At 48.7% G+C, this 17,953-nt stretch overlaps 1 long non-coding RNA gene across 1 annotated transcript; it reads right to left on the bottom strand.

Moving 5' to 3' along the window:
• Nucleotides 1–16,943: 16,943 nt before the first annotated feature.
• 2810030D12Rik (RIKEN cDNA 2810030D12 gene) lies at nucleotides 16,944–17,952 on the bottom strand. The gene is made up of 2 exons (NR_166508.1): nucleotides 17,441–17,952; nucleotides 16,944–17,046 (listed from the first exon to the last, which is right to left on the bottom strand). It is a non-coding gene; the product is annotated as an RIKEN cDNA 2810030D12 gene (long non-coding RNA).
• Nucleotide 17,953: the final 1 nt, after the last annotated feature.

Genomic DNA, 17,953 nt, shown 5'->3' with positions numbered 1-17,953 from the left:
TAGGGAAAGTGAATTAAGCTCTGTAGAAAGGGGCACAGCAATACAGAAAAGGCAAAAATGGCAGACATGGATTGACACAAGACTGACTTTTTTTTTTTTAAGTCCCTGATTGGGCTGGAGAGATGGCTCAGCGGTTAAGAGCACTGACTGTTCTTCTAAAGGTCCTAAGTTCAAATCCTAGCAACCATGGGGCCCACAAGCATCCGTAATTAGATCTGACATCCTCTTCTGGTGTGTGTGAAGACAGCTATAGTGTACTTACATATAACAATAAATAAATCTTTAGGCGGAGCAAAGGTCCTGAATTCAATTCCCAGCAACCACATGATGGCTCACGACCATCTGTACAGCTACAGTGTACTCATATACATAAAATAAATGAATAAACCTTTTAATAAAATAAAATAAAAGTCCCTAACCATGAGGATTTCCTGTCCCCTTCCCCCTTGGCTGGTACTCCAGGGTATCACAGGCTTTGGGCTGCTCTAACAGAGCCTCTTCTCTAGTTCCACCCTATTGGCTCAGAACACAGTCTATCTGATGAGATTCCCTCTACTTCCACCCTATTGGCTCAGAACATAGTCTATCTAATGAGATCCCTCCCTTTCTTGATGGTGGGTTCAGTCTCCTAGTAAACTGGCTACAACCTTCTAACTCTCAGGGTTCAGGGTTCTGAGACAAGCAGACACCAGACACCAGCCAGAGAGAGGGGGACCTCCTGCCTCCTGATTTTCTGTAACCCCTTGGTGTCCACACATACCACATACTGAAAATGAACTATAACGACTTTTTTCTTTTCTTTTTAAAAGATTTATGCCGGGCAGTGGTGGCACATGCCTTTAATCCTAACACTTGGGAGGCAGAGGCAGGAGGACCTCTGAGTTCAAGTGAGTTACAGGACTACACAGAGAAACTCTGTCTCGAAAAAAACAGAAAGAAGGAGGAGGAGGAGGAGGAGGAGGAGGAGGAGGAGGAGGAGGAGGAGAAGAAGAAGAAGAAGAAGAAGAAGAAGAAGAAGAAGAAGAAGAAGAAGAAGAAGGTTTATTTAATGTATATGAGTACACTGTCTTCAGACACCAGAAGAGGGCATCGGATTACAGATGATTGTAAGCCACCATGTGGTTGCTGGGATTTGAACTCAGGATCTTTGGAAGAGCAGTCAGTGCTCTTAAGCACTGAGCCATCTCTCCAGCACGATTTCTTATTTATCTTTGGGCATGCTGCATGGATGAACTGAACACCACATAGGAAGTAGCCATGAAAGGAGGAGAAAACTCAGTGAGACCTGGGCTGGGGTACAAAGAACTCCATGGTAGATCAGCACCAAGCCAGCAGGGCTGGAGGCTCTGTCCAGAGAAACCTCAGCATGCTCTGGGGACAAAGACAGCAGTGCTATCCCAGGTTCTTCTCTGGGTCTGTTTACATAACTCACGTGCCGGCTCTGGAGGCAGGACTATTTCTCATCATCTGCCTGTGAGCAGGCAGGAAACTCTCCCTGTGCTAGTCTTTGACAGCTGTATTATCCGTCAGCACTTGACAGCTTTAGGCAGGCAGGAGCAGCAGGTGAAACCCTTTAGCGTTACAGTTTTTGTGTGGTTGCTGGGGTCCCTTGTCCCTAAGGTGAGAAATGTTAACGGCTCTTGTGCAGGCCTGGGGGATAAAGAACTCTTAGCTCTGCGAGTGTCATAGGTCTTGTATAGCCCTAGAACGCTGTGATCCCTTAGTCCCTGGCAGCGACTAGCATCACAGCTACCAGGCCTGTGTATCCGAATCCTGTTGTAGGTGCTGCTGCTGTTAATTGAAGCAAGCGTCACTGTTCTGGGCCTGTTGGCCACCACTCATTCTCCTTTTGCTGCTTCTACTGCTCCGTTTTCCTGCTATCAGCTCAGCCAGCTCTACTAAACGCAAACAAAAGAGAGCACTTGACAAACACAGTTTATTGAGCCTAATGTTGCATCCTCAGGGAAGGCATCTTAGGAAGGGCTCTCGCCAGCTGAGCCATACGGCTTGCTTAGATGGTCAAAGAAAGGACTTCTGTGGCAATCACAGCAAACCTCTAAGGGAAACTACGGGCCTTGCATTACCTGTAGCGCAGTCCCGAAGTGCAAACGAAAAACTACTCTTGGCTGACCACAGCAGTCCTCCTATGCAAATAAAAGACTGTGTTTGCCCCAATCACAGGCCTTCTGCTGGGCTAGCACAGGAAAGGCTCCTCCTCTGGTGTAGGTAGAAAGGCTGTAGGGCTCTCTAGAGTTCAGTGACGGTTGGAATGGCATAAATAAAGTCTGTCGCAGATGAAATGGTTGGAGCTGGGCCTACAGCTGCAGCTCCAAGAGCTTAAGTTCATAAGCAGAGAGCGCCTGTGGCTGCAATATGGCTTCCTCGGGCCTCCTTTGGAGAACTCAGGGCAGCTGGCGCTGCATAAGCGCAGCTCAGTGAATGTATGTCAGGCACTGCTTCCTAAATATAGCCAGGGCTCCAGGGGCAAGTCTAAGGCTGACAATCTCAACAGCAAAAGGCGTGCTTTCAATCGAGGTGTATCATCAACAGGGCTTTTAAAAAAAGATTTACTTATATGTATATGAGTACACTGTAGCTGTACAGATGGTTGTGAGCCATCATGTGGTTGCTGGGAATTGAATTCAGGACCTTTGCTCGGCCTAAAGATTCATTTATTATTATGTGTGAGTTCACTGTAGCTGTCTTCAGACACACTTCAGGGTGTCACATTTGAGGGTGTCAGATCTCATTACAGATGCTTGTGAGTCACCATGTGGTTGCTGGTATTTGAACTCAGGACCTTTGGAAGAACTGGTGCTCTTAACGGCTGAGCCATCTCTCCAGTCCCTCATCAACAGGTTTTTTTTTATATTTCTTTATTATATGTAACTACACTGTAGCTGTCTTCAGATCTGATTATGGTGGTTGTGAGCCACCATGTGGTTGCTGGGAATTGAATTCAGGACCTCTGGAAGAACAGTCAGTGCTCTTAACCGCTGAGCCATCTCACCAGCCCTCACCAACAGTTTTATCAGCAACATTTAACATCATCTAACAACCCTTTTGTTGAGGTTAACTCTTAGCCAGAGATGGACAGGTTCTTCTAGTATGTGTCAAGGCCACACTTGGGTGACTTGCTACTTCAGTGGTGATACAATGTGGCCGGACATCTAAGTAGCCCAGGACACTCAAGGAGGCAGGGCAGAAAAGAAGTGAAGGGAATACCAGTTGTCACAGCCCACTGAAAGTCTCCTTCCCTCCTCCCCTCCCTCCTCCTTCTCCCTCCCTCCTCCCCTCCCTCCTCCCCCTCCCTCCCTCTAAAGCAGTCAGCTGTCAGTCTCTTCCTATGATAAAGTACAAAGGGGAGGACCCTTCACTCTGAAATGAGAAGGGACTCTGTCCCAGGGATGGGAGCCCTCCCCTGTGTGTACAAGCCCTTCTCTTAGTGAAGAGAGTAACAGGACCTAAGGAGCTGAGGACCTACCCGTGGCCAGAGCTTGGGGTGATCTGGCGACTTCTAGTCCAGAGAGGAAAGCCCTCACTGAGCCTTGACCCAACCTTTCTATAGATATATTTTAATTGTGAAAACTCTTTTTTTCACCTTTTTATTCTTTTATTTTATTAACATTGGTGTTCTACCTGCATGGATGTCTCTGTGAGGATGTCAGCCCTCCCACCCCCGTAACTGGAATTACACACAGTTGAGACTACCATGTGGATGCTTGGAATTGAACCCCTGGGTCCTTTGGAAGAGTAGCCAGTGCTCTTAACCACTGAGCCATCTCTTCAGCCTTAAGTTTGAAAGTTCTTAATGGAAGTCTTTGTACTTTTCTAAACATTATGAGAAAGCACTGATCACACCAAGGACTGCTCGCTTGTGTGTTAGTCTGCTGAGTGGTGGCTGTGGCTATGGTTTAGCTGACTCTATGATGACAATAAGAGCTTTTATTTTTTATTTATTTTTTACTATTTATTTATTTATTTATTTATTTAGTTAGTTAGTTAGTTAGTTATTGGTTGAGACAGAATTTCTCTATGTAGCCCTGGCTGTCCTGAAACTCACTCTGTGGACCAGGCTGGCCTTGAACTCACAGATATCCTCCTGCCTCCACCTCCGCCTCTGCCTCCTGAGTGCTAGGATTAAAAGCATGCACATGCTCCACCACTGCCAGGCATGGAACTTGCTCCATGCATCCAAAAGCGCATCATCACTAATTAACTCAGAGTAGTAGCCTGCTAGAAAATCCGTGTGCAGACTCCTGCTAAGAAAGCGTTGAGATAGCCGGGCGTGGTGGCGTTGAGACACTTCCCATACAAGCGCAGAGGGCTACAGGCAGCAACCTGCCTTTGTGCAGAGGGGTTTTGGCTCCATTTTGCTGAGGGCTACTTCAATGGTTCAGTCCCAGTGACACTAAGGGAGTGGGAAATCCCCTTGCCTCTGCCTTTCCCCTGTGACTTTTCCCCATGTCCTCGGGTTCTCTACATCTAGATTCTGTTCTCTGAGCTGGGTGCTGGACATTGTGAGAGACTGGGAGGCCCTGAAGTCATGTGGTGGATCAGTGTGCCTGTCCAGTTTTCTGTACCCAGGTCCCCGTGACTCTTGATTCTCAGGCGCCACCAGGGGGCACTGCTAACCTCCAGATGGCAGCATTGGCAGGGCTACAGGGCACAGCTGCAATTGTGCAAACCCAGCAAGTACAACCAGCTGCTGCCACTCTCCGTGGCCCTGCGACTTTACCAGACTAAAACTGAGGTGAATGGAGCATGGGGGAGGGGCAGGCATGGCACACAAATTCACAGGTCATTGCCTGGGTTTCTAGGGAGATGGGGTAAGACCTAGAACTCTAAATGGGACACTGCATTTAGCACTAAAACATTGCTGAGCACAATGCCTACTGGTATGGTTGTGGCAGGGGTTGGGCCTTCCATGCCCTGGCCTGATGTTGTCTTCTAGGAGGAACATACTTCCGGCCCCTGGCCCAGCCCCCAAAATGGCCCCTTCAGCAGAGGGGAGTATTGTGGTTTTGTTCTGCCTTGAGAGGATGGAAAAGCACTCTCGTTTAGCCACTTCCTGCCCTCTGTCAGGGCTCCTCAGTGCCTCTGAGAGTTCAACAGAAGGCCGCAGGATGAGGTGAAACCACCACAGATGAAGCAGATGGCAGAAAATAGTCATCTGTGGGCTTTCTGTGGTCAGCAACCACTGAGCACCCCAGTGAGCAGGTACCACGCGGCAGCTAGAGCAATGAGGAGAACAGATACGCTTGCTAGGTCATGGTGACCCCTCCTGAAGGCCTGAAGGGTCAGGGGACTCCTGATCGTGTGCTGGGACATAACAACAAGCATTGGGTCCACCATGTGACTACACAAACATCTCTGCCACCAGAGGTTCTGACTGGGAGAAAAATGGGAAACAAGATCAGTGACCATCTTTGCTCTTCAACTCCTCTGGAGCAGCGGAGTGCAGACTCAGATTGACCTGCGTGGAGGTTCATTACGTGGAAAAACTCCCGAGGGTTTCTGGTGGCAAAGGCTTGTCATCCTGATGCATCTCCTTACCAACACGGGGCAGGACCTCAAGCTTTCACTCTTTAGGTGACAAGGTAGGTCTCCTGGACGCTAGCCAGCAAGGCGTGAAGCCTGGACATACTCCCCCCCGCCCCGCCCCCCGCCCCGCCCCCCGCCCCCGCCCCCCGCCCCCCGCCCCCGCCCCCGCCCCCCGCCCGCAACAAAACAAAAAAGAGAAGAGGCAGAGTTTGCCTTATGGGACAAACATTCCTATGTGTAAGGAAGACATGGGTCCATTCACAGCAAGAAGCTACAAGAAATGCACAACACACACACACACACACACACACACACACACGCACGCACGCACGCACGCACGCATGCACTTCCACAAAGCACCAATAATCAAAGAACTGAGGAGATACGAGATTAAAGGGACAGAAGAGTAAAGCAAACATGGACCTGCTGAGGTGCAGACCCGATGTCCATGGTACTCCAACAGCCTCAGTAATGCCCAGCACAGCCTCAATGATAGCAGAAACAACAGCACCCGCAGCACCCGGTGGATAGGACGCTGATGCTCACCTCTGCCCTTGAAAAGCCTCTGTGTGACGACCATCCACGAGGAAGAGTTTAGGGTCATGCAGCCATCTGGGCATTGAAAGATACACTGTTCTGAGGCTCACACAGCAGAGCCACTGAAAACTGGAAACATCAAGTGGGTGAGTTTTATTGTATATAGGTCATATTTCTATGTTGCTAGGAGAATGTGAGGATTTACCAGAATTAAAAGGCATGGTACTTAAGACACAGTTCTGTGGTCAAGAGCATTTGCTGCTCTTGTAGAGGACCTGGGCTCAGTTCCCAGCATATAGTGCCTTACAACTGTCTGTAACTCCATTCCCAGGGGTGCCGATGCATTCCTCTGGCCTCCTTTGGTACTTCATGCTTGTGGTGCATGTATATGCATCAAAACACTCATAAAAGAAAAATAAAGAGGGCTGGAGAGATGGCTCAGCAGTTAAGAGCACTGACTGCTCTTCCAGAGGTCCTGAGTTCAATTCCCAGCAACCACATGGTGGCTCACAACCATCTGTAATGGAAGCTGTTGCCGTCTTCTGGTGTGTCTGAAAATAGCTACAGTGTGCTCAAATAAATAAATAAATCCTTTTTTAAAAACAGAAAAATAAAGTCTCAAACACAGCAGCAGCAACAGGCAACAAAATTTATTTATTTATTTATTTATTGTTTTTTGTTTGTTTGTTTGTTTTTGTTTTTGTTTTTCCGAGACAGGGTTTCTCTGTATAGCGCTGGCTGTCCTGGAACTCACTTTGTAGACCAGGCTGGCCTCGAACTCAGAAATCCGCCTGCCTCTGCCTCCCGAGTGCTGAGATTGAAGGCTTGCGCCACCACACCCGGCTGACAAAATTTATTACAAGCGAAGAATGCACACACACATAGGTACACAAAAACACAAATAACACACAGAGAGAGAATTAGAAACAGAGAGACAGAGGCAGAGAGAGAGAAACAGAGAGAGTCAGAGAGTAAAGTACAGAGAGAAAGACTCTCTGCAAAACAGAGAGGACACTGATAGCTAAATTCCCTGGGCCAACCTAGGTCTTTTAAATTGTTCTGTTGTTTTGGTAGCACAGGGCAAATTCCCCTCCCCTGATAGTGGGCTGTTCCGTTTAAACAAAGAAAGGGGAGTATATATGCCCACACTTTGGGTAAGCATGCTTAGGACAGGCCTTGTACATATCTGACCAGCTTGAACGGGAACGGGAGCGCTGGAAGGATCCCCCCCCCCAACACCCCCATAGCATCCCCAGGCCTTTTTTTTTTTTTTTTTTTTTGGTCTCAGGTCGGGAGAACCCGTTTGCCACCATGATTCTCTCTCTGTGACCTTTCCCATATCTCTCTGCCTTCTAGGGATGATGTTTATCTTCTGCTCCCGCAAAAGGAGAGAACTGACCCCTGAAAGTTGTTCCTCCACCTCTGCACCATTGTGTTCGGTGCCCCCCAAAACAAATCAACAAATAAATACATAGAAGAAAAAAAATTAAATACGAAAGTATGCTCGTCTTTTCGATGACTCTGACAGAAGAAAATCAAAGTGTTCTATTTGCATACTCAGAGCTCTTCCGAGTCGCTGAGCCCCTTGCGGACGCTCCTCGCAGTCTTCTGTGGTGGAGCTTTCTTCTGCAGACCCTGACCTACCAAGTGGGAACTTAGCCAATAACTCAGAAGAAATGGAACAGCCCGAGTGCATCTGGTGAAGCGCCTGAGACAAAAGTAACAAAACTGTGTCCACGCTGAAACAAAAAGTAACAAAACCATGTTCACACCCTGGGACCTACACTCCCATCACCCTTGATGACAGAAGATGAAGGAAATAAAAAAACACAGAGGAAAGTGAGCAGGGTTCTATCAGGTGAGGCATCTGGATGGACAGACAGCACACAGGAGTGGCAGTGCCTGTGCAGAGCAGGAAGCCGAGCTGTGCTGTGGGAAGAAGGGGATGGTGGGGATGGATGCGCAGCTATTGAGCCAGTCTTTAGTCCACACTCAGGACGATCCCAAAGCTGTTGTTTGTACTCTGCCAGCTTTAAGAGGGTATGGGCTGGGAAGATGGATCAGCCGCTAAAGGACTGCTCAGTCAACCGGGCTGGAGGTGGAATCCCAGCACCCATGTGGAGTGGCTCATAGCTCAAGCTCTGGGGTGTATCTAAAGTCAGCTATAGTGTACGCATATAAATAATAATAAATAAATAAATAATATTTAAATAACCAGTACCCCGGAGCTCTTAACTCTAGCTGCATATGTATCAAAAGATGGCCTAGTCGGCCATCACTGGAAAGAGAGGCCCATTGGACACGCAAACTTTATATGCCCCACTACAGGGGAACGCCAGGGCCAAAAAGAGGGAGTGGGTGGGTAGGGGAGTGGGGGTGGGTGGGTATGGGGGACTTTTGGTATAGCATTGGAAATGTAAATGAGCTAAATACCTAATAAAAAATGGAAAAAAATAATATTTAAAAATTAATAAAAATAAAAACAAACAAACAAACAAAACACAGTGCAGCCCTGACATTGGTGGACAGGATTCAGTAGGGGTGGGAGAGGCTGGGAGCCAACACTGTCTTTTGCCTATGCTTTCAGACAGCTGTAAGTAAGGCTTTGGCTTAAGGAGTGGCAGGGGTGGAACTGGCTGTTGATAAATGTCAACAGCTTCTAAAAATAAACAGGCCAGAGTCCCAGTGCTCAGAACTTGTGAGGTTAGTCCCCACTGGAGTGCAGGCCACCCTTTATGGGCATCTGAGCTTCTTGCTTTGACCTTACATCAAGAACAAGAACCCTAATTAAGTCAGCTTCATTCAGGGTTAGTCCCTGGCTTCCCAGTGCCACCTCCAGTCTACGCCACAAAGACACCAGGCTGCTACTTGACAAATGGCCAAGCTGCCCGCTGTGCTTGACGTGTGTGTTTACGACACACCAGTCCCCAAGATTATGTACCAGATGCTAATGCACAGGGAGGGCATGGCTTGCTATAGGTGCATGCTTGTAATCCCAGCATCCAAGAGTCTGAAGCCGGAGAATCACCAGAAGTGTGAAACCAGCCAGGGCTATGTAGTCTGACTATCTGAGTTCAATACCTGAACCCCACACTGTGGAAGAGATTGTTGGATAAGAGAACTGTCTCCAGGGAGCTGCCCTCTGACTTCCACATGTGTGTGTGCAAGAACATGCATGTGCACCTGTGCATGTATATGTGCACACAGGCACACAATAAATAATAACACAAATGAATGTAAAACAAAGAAATAAACCCAAATCAGGGAGATGGGCAGGAGCAGGGGGAGAGGTTGGTCAACCAAAAGCAAGCATGTTTGAAAAATGTCACGAGGGCACCTGTTACTTTCTATGCAAATCAAAAATATTAAATTAAACTTAAGCTAGATTGAGAAAGAAGGGCAGGCGTGCAGCTGGCAAGCTGACGGATGCTCTCCAGGCTGCTCTGGCCAGCTGACAGGGGAGAGGCAGGGAGAGTCGCATTCTCCATGGGGGAGGAGCCTCTTGGCACAGATGTTCCCTGTGGGGAGGAGCAGGTGACTTCTTCAAGGAACAGGGTGAGGCTGACAATTCTGCATTTTCCGGAGGCCTGACACCACCCAGGATTCCGTTAAACCCACCAAGACATAGACCCAACCCTGGAAGCTGGACCAAGCCTTTCTCAGTGTCTCATTTCCAAGGCTGATAAATACTGCAACCTATTAGTTTTCATATTTAGGTATCTCAGAAGTAGCATTTCCTTACAGGGACCACAGTCTCCAAATGTGCTTAGTCACTGTTCTGCAGCAGGGCAAGAAAGCCAGAGGCACTGTTGTCCCTAGATGGTCCCACTGTTCCTGTGTCTAAACAGACACTGCCAAGGCTGGCTGCTCACACCCAGAAGGTGGCAGTCAAAGCCTGTACCCTGCTCCTTCAATTCTCTCTCTCTCTCTCTCTCTCTGAATTATTTATTTTATGTACATGAGTATACTGTAGCTATTTTCAAACACACCAGAACCAGAAGAAGGCATCAGATCCCATTATAGATGGTTGTGAGCCACCATGTGGTTGCTGGGAATTGAACTCAGGACCTCTGAAAGAGCAGTTGGTGCTCTTAACCACTGAGCCAGCCCCTCCTCTTCTTCAAGATATAGTCTCACTAGGTGGCCCAGGTTGGCCATGAACTCCTATATAGCCCAGGCTGGCCTCAAATTCATAATCCTTCTGCCTCAGCATCCCTAGTCCAGGCATGACTAGCTATACCTGATCTATACGTGATCTAGTCATGAGCCGCCATGACTAGCTATACTGGTCTATTTTAACATTTTATTATCACTGTGTGTGCACATGTGTGTGCTCGTGTGAGTGTGGGTGTATGAGTGCCACACTGTGTGTGTGAAGGTCAGAGGACCACTTTCAAGAGTCGATTCTCTTCTTCCACTGGTTTTGGGGCAGGGTTTCCCTTCTTGTTTCTGGCATGTAGTGTGCTCCAGGTAAGCTGGCCCAAGAGCTTCTGTCTCCATCTTTCGTCTTGACATAGAGCTGCTGGGGTTACAGATGTCAGCCATTGTATCTGGCTTATTTACACGGGCTCTGGGGATGGGGCTCAGGCCATGAGGTTATGTGAACATTTGGTTTTTTAACCTCCTGAGCCTACTTGCTGGCTCTGTTTTAATTTTTATTATTTCTCTTTATTTTGAGACAGGACCTCATGTCTCAAACCCAGGCTGGCCTCAAACTCCTATCAAATCAAAACCATAACACTTTCTCTCTCTCTCTCCCTCTCTCAGAGAAGATAAGAGACGTTTATTTTGGAGATAAATGTGAGTGACCATGGCCGTGACCATGGAACCCAGAGAGAGTTAGTTTCCCCTAAATTCTGGGTTAACAGTGTGGAAGCAGTTTTACGAAGTTTCTCTAGTAATGGAATAAAGTCATAAATAAATAAAAATGAATCAAGGTGCTTTTCAAATACATTGTTGGGAGCATCAGAGAGGCTGGCTACAGGAAAACAGAGAACCCTGTTGTAGGCCTCACGTACTGATGGTACCTTCGGGTTTGGGCTGGTGGAAGCGAGTGAATATTTTCCAAAGGGAACCTGGTTCTCTATGCATTCCAGGTGCTCCACCTCTGTCACATAGCTTCGAGGACTGTCAGGAGAGATTAAAGATGGCCTGAGATAAGTTGGCTCTGAACTTGCAACATTCCAACCTCTCCACATTGGTTGATCAGTCTCCTCGCAGAAGGTTCAACTTGAAAAAGCAACTCCTTTCTGGGAAATTTCGTGCATATTCCCCAAGAACTGTCAAAACCTAATTGAGATAGGCATACATTTACATGAAATGTAGAAGTCAAAAAGAAAAAAGAAACAATATCATCTCGTTATCCTGAAGCCATGGGAGGAGAGGCAGGGTGTGTGGTGGGAATATCTGGATGACAGTCCTTCCACAGGACTGCTAGGGAAATGTGCTTTTCCTTTGGCTTTCCATGACAGGGCTGTGTTCTGTCTGGTCATGCTGTCCAGAGGTGGAGAACCACAGTGACCCAAACTCTGAACCAGAGAGGTCTTCTGTCCCCCAGGGAATTGTCAATAGGTTGTCTGCCTAGCTTTTTCTTTTCCTACTCCTCTCCCCACCCCTGCCTCCTTCCCCTCCCCCTCTCCCCTCCCCTCCCCCTCTTCTCTCTCCTTCCTTCTTCCTCCTCCTTCCCCCTTCCACTCCTCTTCTCCCAATCCCCAGACAAAATCTTACTCATACTCCTCTCAAACTAGTAATTCCCCTGCCTCTGCCTCCCAAATCATGGGATTAGCAGCTTCAGAGACTTTCATCTCTAATCTCTCTCAAGGGCCTTCAGAATGCTGTCAAGGCAATTCCACCCAGGGAAGAATATGGTAAAAAACAGTGTGGTGTCCTTAAAAGGGACAGATGCTTGTCTCCTACTTGCTAACCTCCCCACAGAGATAATCAGGCCACAAGAGGCTGATGGGAGTAGGCTCTGCCTACAAGGATGGGGGTCAGCTCTGGGCCAGTAGGTTATAAAGCACGTGCACGGTGATGTCAGAAGGAAACCCATTATTTTATATGACTAACACACACTCTGTTTTACAAGCTGCATTTGGAGCCAGTCCCCAGCTTCATGATGACCCTTCGGAGATCCATTCAGGGAACTGGCAGGTCTGGACCCACCCAGCTTCCCCAAGCCCCACCCATTCACCACCCTAAACCTGTTTGCTTTCTTTAAAGTTCCCTTGGATACAATCTCAGGGGATGGGCTGCCAGGCGCTGGGAGTGCCTTTTGCATCTGCTCAGGTGACTCTACATTCGGTGACTTCAGGATCTCTCTCTCTTTTTTTTTATAGAATTATTTATTATATGTAAGTACACTGTAACTGTCTTCAGACACAACAAGAGGGCTTGTCAGATCTCATTATGGATGGTTGTGAGCCACCATGTGGTTGCTGGGATTTGAACTCAGGACCTTTGGAAGAGCAGTCAGTGCCTCTTTCAGTGCTCTTAACCCCTGAGCCATCTCTCCAGCCCCAGACTTCAGGATCTCACAGGGATGAAGTCGCCAGCTCAAAGGCATGGGGACCTGAGGTTGGTCATGCTGCCACCCTGCTTTCTCCTGTAAGTCAAGTGACCTGTTGAAGTCACTCTCACAGGTCTGGCTGAGCTAAGCCAGTCCTTCCTAAGACCCTGAGGCTAGGGTGAAGTGGTAGCCTAGATGGCCCCTATTTAGACCCCTACTTAGGCCCTGTGTAGGCCTCACCCAAAGTGCTAAGTAGGACCTGGGAAGTTCTGAAGGAGAGGATCTGAAGATTCAGGGTTTTGCTTGTTTGTTTTCTTTTGTTTTTGAGACAAGGTCTCACTCTGTAGCCCTGGCTGGAACTCAGTATGTAGACCAATAGACCAAACTGGCCCAGAACTCATAGACTTACCTCAGGACTCGTAAGTGCTGGTATTAAAGACATGCACAATCTGAACATTTTCTGGGGTCACTGGGGTCCCCCTCTAAGCTGATCCATTCATCACTATTCATGGCTCTGCACTGCCCCACTGCCTGGACACGGAAGCAGTAACTCTCCTGAGCCCTTTGCAGAGAAAAGTGTGCACTGTGACCTGGTCCTCAGGACCGCAGCATCTGGACAGGTGGCGTGCGTCCTGCCTCACTTCTACATTAGGAAGCTGCCCAGGGCACAGGGCTGGGGTGGAAGCCAGTGGAAGCTTCCAAGAGGAAGGATGGAAAATTTCAAACACAAACAAAAGTCTCCCCAGAGGATCATCCAGCCACAGCAGATGTTATAATTCTTCTCCTTTTTATTTAGCGGAAGGGTTTCATGTTAGCTTTTGTCTGTCTGTCTGTCTGTCTGTCTGTCCTAGTGCTGAGGGTCAAAGGCAAATGTTCTACCACTGGGCTGTCCTGCTGCTGGCCTTAGCCCCCGTCAGTTGGAAGGTCTTTAAAGCCGCGTGCAGACTTTATGTTCTTCTCTTGTGAGATTGCTCAAGAGCCTGCCAAAGGCACAGAAGCTGAGGACTGAGAGTGGTTGGCAGTAAGTGGTAAACTTATACCTGAGAAAAGAGCAGTGTGTGAGAGCCCTGACCATCCTGGCTGTAAGGTCACAGGTCACGGGAGGGACAGAAAGCTTTTCTGTCAGAATCAGAAAAGCGGGTGTGGCACTGGATGAAGGGTTGTCGAGAGAACTTGCTGCCCAGAGGGGCCCTGCTCAGAGTAGGGTAAAGGCGAGGGACAGAGCCACGTGGATCAGCAAAGACACCTGCGTAAGCTTTTTGAAGCAGAGGGCAGGGCTGGAGGGCCTACGTCTGGCTTGTCACATGAGCTATGGTCAGTTGCATCCAAAGTACTAGGCAAGGAGCTGTTTCTTTCAGCACAAATCAGGGATGTTCATTATCCATCTGCTTTCAAGCTAACGGGGGATAGATGAAGTCCAACGAATCATTCTTTTAATAAAAATAATTAGCTGAGGAGGGAAGAAGGAATCATGTCTCCACCCATAGCTGAGGAGCCAGCTGCTGGCTTCAGGAAGAGGGAGAGTCAGTTCCTTTATGGGCGTGGCCCTTAGGTTAGTCACACTCCACTCATGGCCACACCCACGAGTTTATGGGTAGAGCAAAATAGACTGAGGAGGACACAAGGAAAAGGGAGTGGCCAGGAGTGGTGGACTAGCAGAAGAGAGTGCTTGCTGCTATTGCAAAGGACCTGGGTTCAGTCTCCACGACCACATGGTGGCTCATGACTGCCTGTAGTCATTTCAGTTCTAGGAGATCCAGAAGTCTTCTGGCTTGCAGGGGCACCTGCGCACATGGTAACCTGTGGCCCATCAGGGTGTCGCACACTTTGCTTTGTAATTTCTGTGAGGAAACTGTAGACAACCCAGCCCCACTTAACTGGTCTGAGAGTTCTGAAAAGAATGGTGTATGACAGACAGACTGGATCAACAGCTTCAAGCAGCCCTGGGCGTCCTCTCTACCCCCAACTCCCATATGACAGGCAGAGTGTGTGGTGGTTCAAATGCTAACCACCACCACCCCCCCCCCCTCCCCGGCTCATGCTTGGTCCCCAGTTGGTGGAACTGTTTGGAAAGGATTAGGAGGTGTGGCCTTGTTGGAGGAGGAGGTGTGTTACTACTGGTGGGTTCTTGAGGTTTCAGAAGCCCAGGCCATTTCTCCTCCTCCTCCTCCTCCTCCTCCTCCTCCTCCTCCTCCTCCTCCTCCTCCTCCTCCTCCTCCTCTTCTTCTTCTTCTTCTTCTTCTTCTTCTTCTCCTTCTTCTTTTAAGATTTATTTATATTATGCACATGAGTACACTGTTGCTGGGATCACACACACCAGAAGAGGGCATCAGATCCCATTACAGATGGTTGTGAGCCACCATGTGGTTGCTGGGAATTGAACCCCTAGAAGAGCAGCCAGTGCTCTTCACCACTAAGCCATTTCTCCAGCCCAAGCCCAGGCCATTTCTGGCTAGCTCTCTGCCTCCCACTTGTGGGTGAGATGTGAACTCTCGGCTACTGCTCCAGTGCCATGCCTGCCAGCTTTCAGACATGCTCCCCACCATGATGGTATAGACTCTAGTCCTCTGAACTTATAAGCACCAATAAACTCTTTCTTCTATAAGTTACCTTGGTCATGGTGTCTCTTCACAGCAATAGAAAAGCAGTTAAGATGGGGACTGGAAGGGGATGGGAACCAGGGAGCTGATGCAGTCTGGCTGGTCACCTAGGTAGTTGGTACTGCAGACATGTCAGTGGGTTCAGCTGTTGCCATCTTTATTCATCCACAGCAATGCCTCATCCACTCTTCTTGGGTCTGTCTCCATTTGCTTTACTCTGAGGGAACAGCCTCAGAAATGCTTAACTCCTGAAGTAAAGCTAGATTTCTCTCAGACCCTGGGTCCTTGTGCTGAGTTTGCACTGCCCCGTGCTGTCTACCCCAGGCTTTAGAGTGGCTTCTTCAGAAGGTAGCTTAGGACTGGGAAGGGTATGGAGGACCACTGTGGGCCACTGTGGGTCAGGCTATGTTAAGATACATGGTGGAGGTGGGTATGCAGTGAGAGAGGCTACTTATTTAGAGGCACTCAGCCTTTAGGTTTCCTAGCCCCATAGGGGAGCTTGGTGAGATAAGAGGACCAACCTCTGCTGGAGCCTTCTATCTTCCCTCCCCACTCTTCCTCCAGGGCAGCTGTTCTTATCGAACTAACTTCGGCTAGTGCCAGCATCCCACCCTGTGGTCATGTTTGACCGTGAAACTCTCACAGTGGAGAGCATGCCTTCATTCTCAAGTTTAAGTGTAGGAGGCCCATAGATGTTTCCCAGCCTGCATGAGAGCCACAGGCCAGGACCACTCCAGGGATCCATGTGGGACTCCCAGGCTCCATCAGCAGAAGGGCAAGAGTCACAGAGAGAGGGGTATTAGAGATGTCATTTGGAGGCTAGGGTGCCGGACTGAGAGGTGGGAGCTGGACATGGAAAAGGGACAAGGAGGGGGCTATCATATTTGACCTTGCAAATGTCTCTTTTATTTGTTTTGGTTGCAACAGCCAGTCACAGGGAAGTCACAGGGAAGAAAGACTTAGGCTTGGGAGGCAGAAGAAGGAGGATCTCTGTGGTTTCAAGGCCAGCCTGGTCTACATAGTGAGCTCCAGGATAGAGAAGTACAGACAGAGACCAGGTCTCAAAAAGCCAACCAACCAACTAACCAACTAACCAACTAAATCAACAAGAAGGAGGAGGAGCGGGAAGAAGAGGTAGAAGAGGAGGAGGAGGAGGAGGAGGAGGAGGAGGAGGAAATATGGAGGAGGAAATGTTCCAGCTCTGTGTGGTCAGACCAAGGGGAAAGTTGTGTATGAAGAGAATGTAGTCCAGTCTGTGGTCTGAGTCACCACTGGGGAAAGGTCAAGGTCAGAGCACTGGCAAGGACACTTGGTGTTAAAACACTGTTCACTGCTGGGCTGAGCTGATCTCTGCACGTTTTTCCCCAGAGGCAGCAAGCACTCTGGGCGACTGTGGGAGCTAGAATTTGGGGTTCTGCTCATGCCAGCACTAAGTTTCATCCAATGTCAACAGAGAAGCTCAAATCTGCAGCTCTAACTGGATTTTCAGGTTCATTTCTTGCTGTATTCTAAAAGAAAGATGGGGCTAGATATGGTGGCATGTGCCTTTATTCCCATTGCTCAGGATGTGTGTGTGTGTGTTAGGCAGGCACAGGTAGATCTCTCTGAGTTCAATACCAGCCTGGTGTTCATAGTGAGTTCCAGACCAACCAGAGCTACACAGTGAGACACTGCCCCCCCCCAATAAAAGAAAGTAAAAAGAATAAAATAAATAAATAAATACAAAATAAAAGAAAGAAAGATGGAGGCACCAAGGCTTTGGTAGAGAATCCTTGTTCAGCAGAGTTTGGTCAAAGCAAGGAGGAGGGAAAGCAATACAAACCTCAGGTTTTCTCATCTGTCTTACAGTAGTCTCAAAACCTAGAGAAAATGAAGTAAAGGGCAGAGCTGCGTATGTAGCCTTGAGAGAGAGACAGAGAGAGGGAGAGAGAGAGAGAGAACCGGTCCCACCGGGTGCTGCCTGTATTCTTGGCGCTGAGGTCAGGATCATTTACAGTGGGGTATCCAAGTGTCCCAGTGGACCAGGCTAAATTCTAATCCCACCCCCACCCCACCCCCGCCGCTTCCTGCTAGGTACTTTGAAGTTTCTAACTAGTTCAAGTGAGTTCCCAAAGTCCAGCTGAGGGTCATTCCAACTACAGTCAGCTGAAGGTGGGTAGCACCTTCTAAACACCACAGAAAAGTGCTTCTGCAACGTCCGATCCGTCCCACCGCTGACCACAGGGCCCGAAGGCGCCAAAGCCCTATGCTTTACCTCGGCACGGTGAGCATTCATAATCCAAACATTCCTCCACAGGTTTCCGAGGGCACCTCGCTAAGAAAGGCAGTCAACTGGTTTCCAAGCCCAGAGTCTGAAATCTCAAGAAACGGACGGCGACAGGGACCACGAAAGAAGCTCGGCACCGCGGCACTGTGACCCTGCAGTAGCGCACACAGCTGGGGCTTCCCTAGGCGAGGAGAGATGGTAAGGCGGCAACTCTTTCCAAGGCTAGACCTCGGGTTCCAAGGTTTGGAGAAGCGAGTACCCTTTGATGGTGGCCCTCAAAAACACCGTATGTTCTCAGCCTCGACAAGCAAGGAAGCAAAGTGGAAAAACAAACAAACAAAAAAACCCTCCTTTTTCAGCATCGGAGCTGGAAGTCCGAAGTCCAAAGTCCAGTCTGCCAGGCACTGAGGCTTGAAGGATATTTAAAATCCTGCAAAGTGGATCCAGGTCTTCTAACCTCGGCATAGGTTTCCATCTCCATGGATTTTCAAATCCCTAGTG

Source organism: Mus musculus, chromosome 8 (genome assembly GCF_000001635.26).
Source record: "Mus musculus strain C57BL/6J chromosome 8, GRCm38.p6 C57BL/6J".
Taxonomy (NCBI): domain Eukaryota; kingdom Metazoa; phylum Chordata; class Mammalia; order Rodentia; family Muridae; genus Mus; species Mus musculus.
This window is presented reverse-complemented; position numbering and strand designations above follow the sequence as displayed.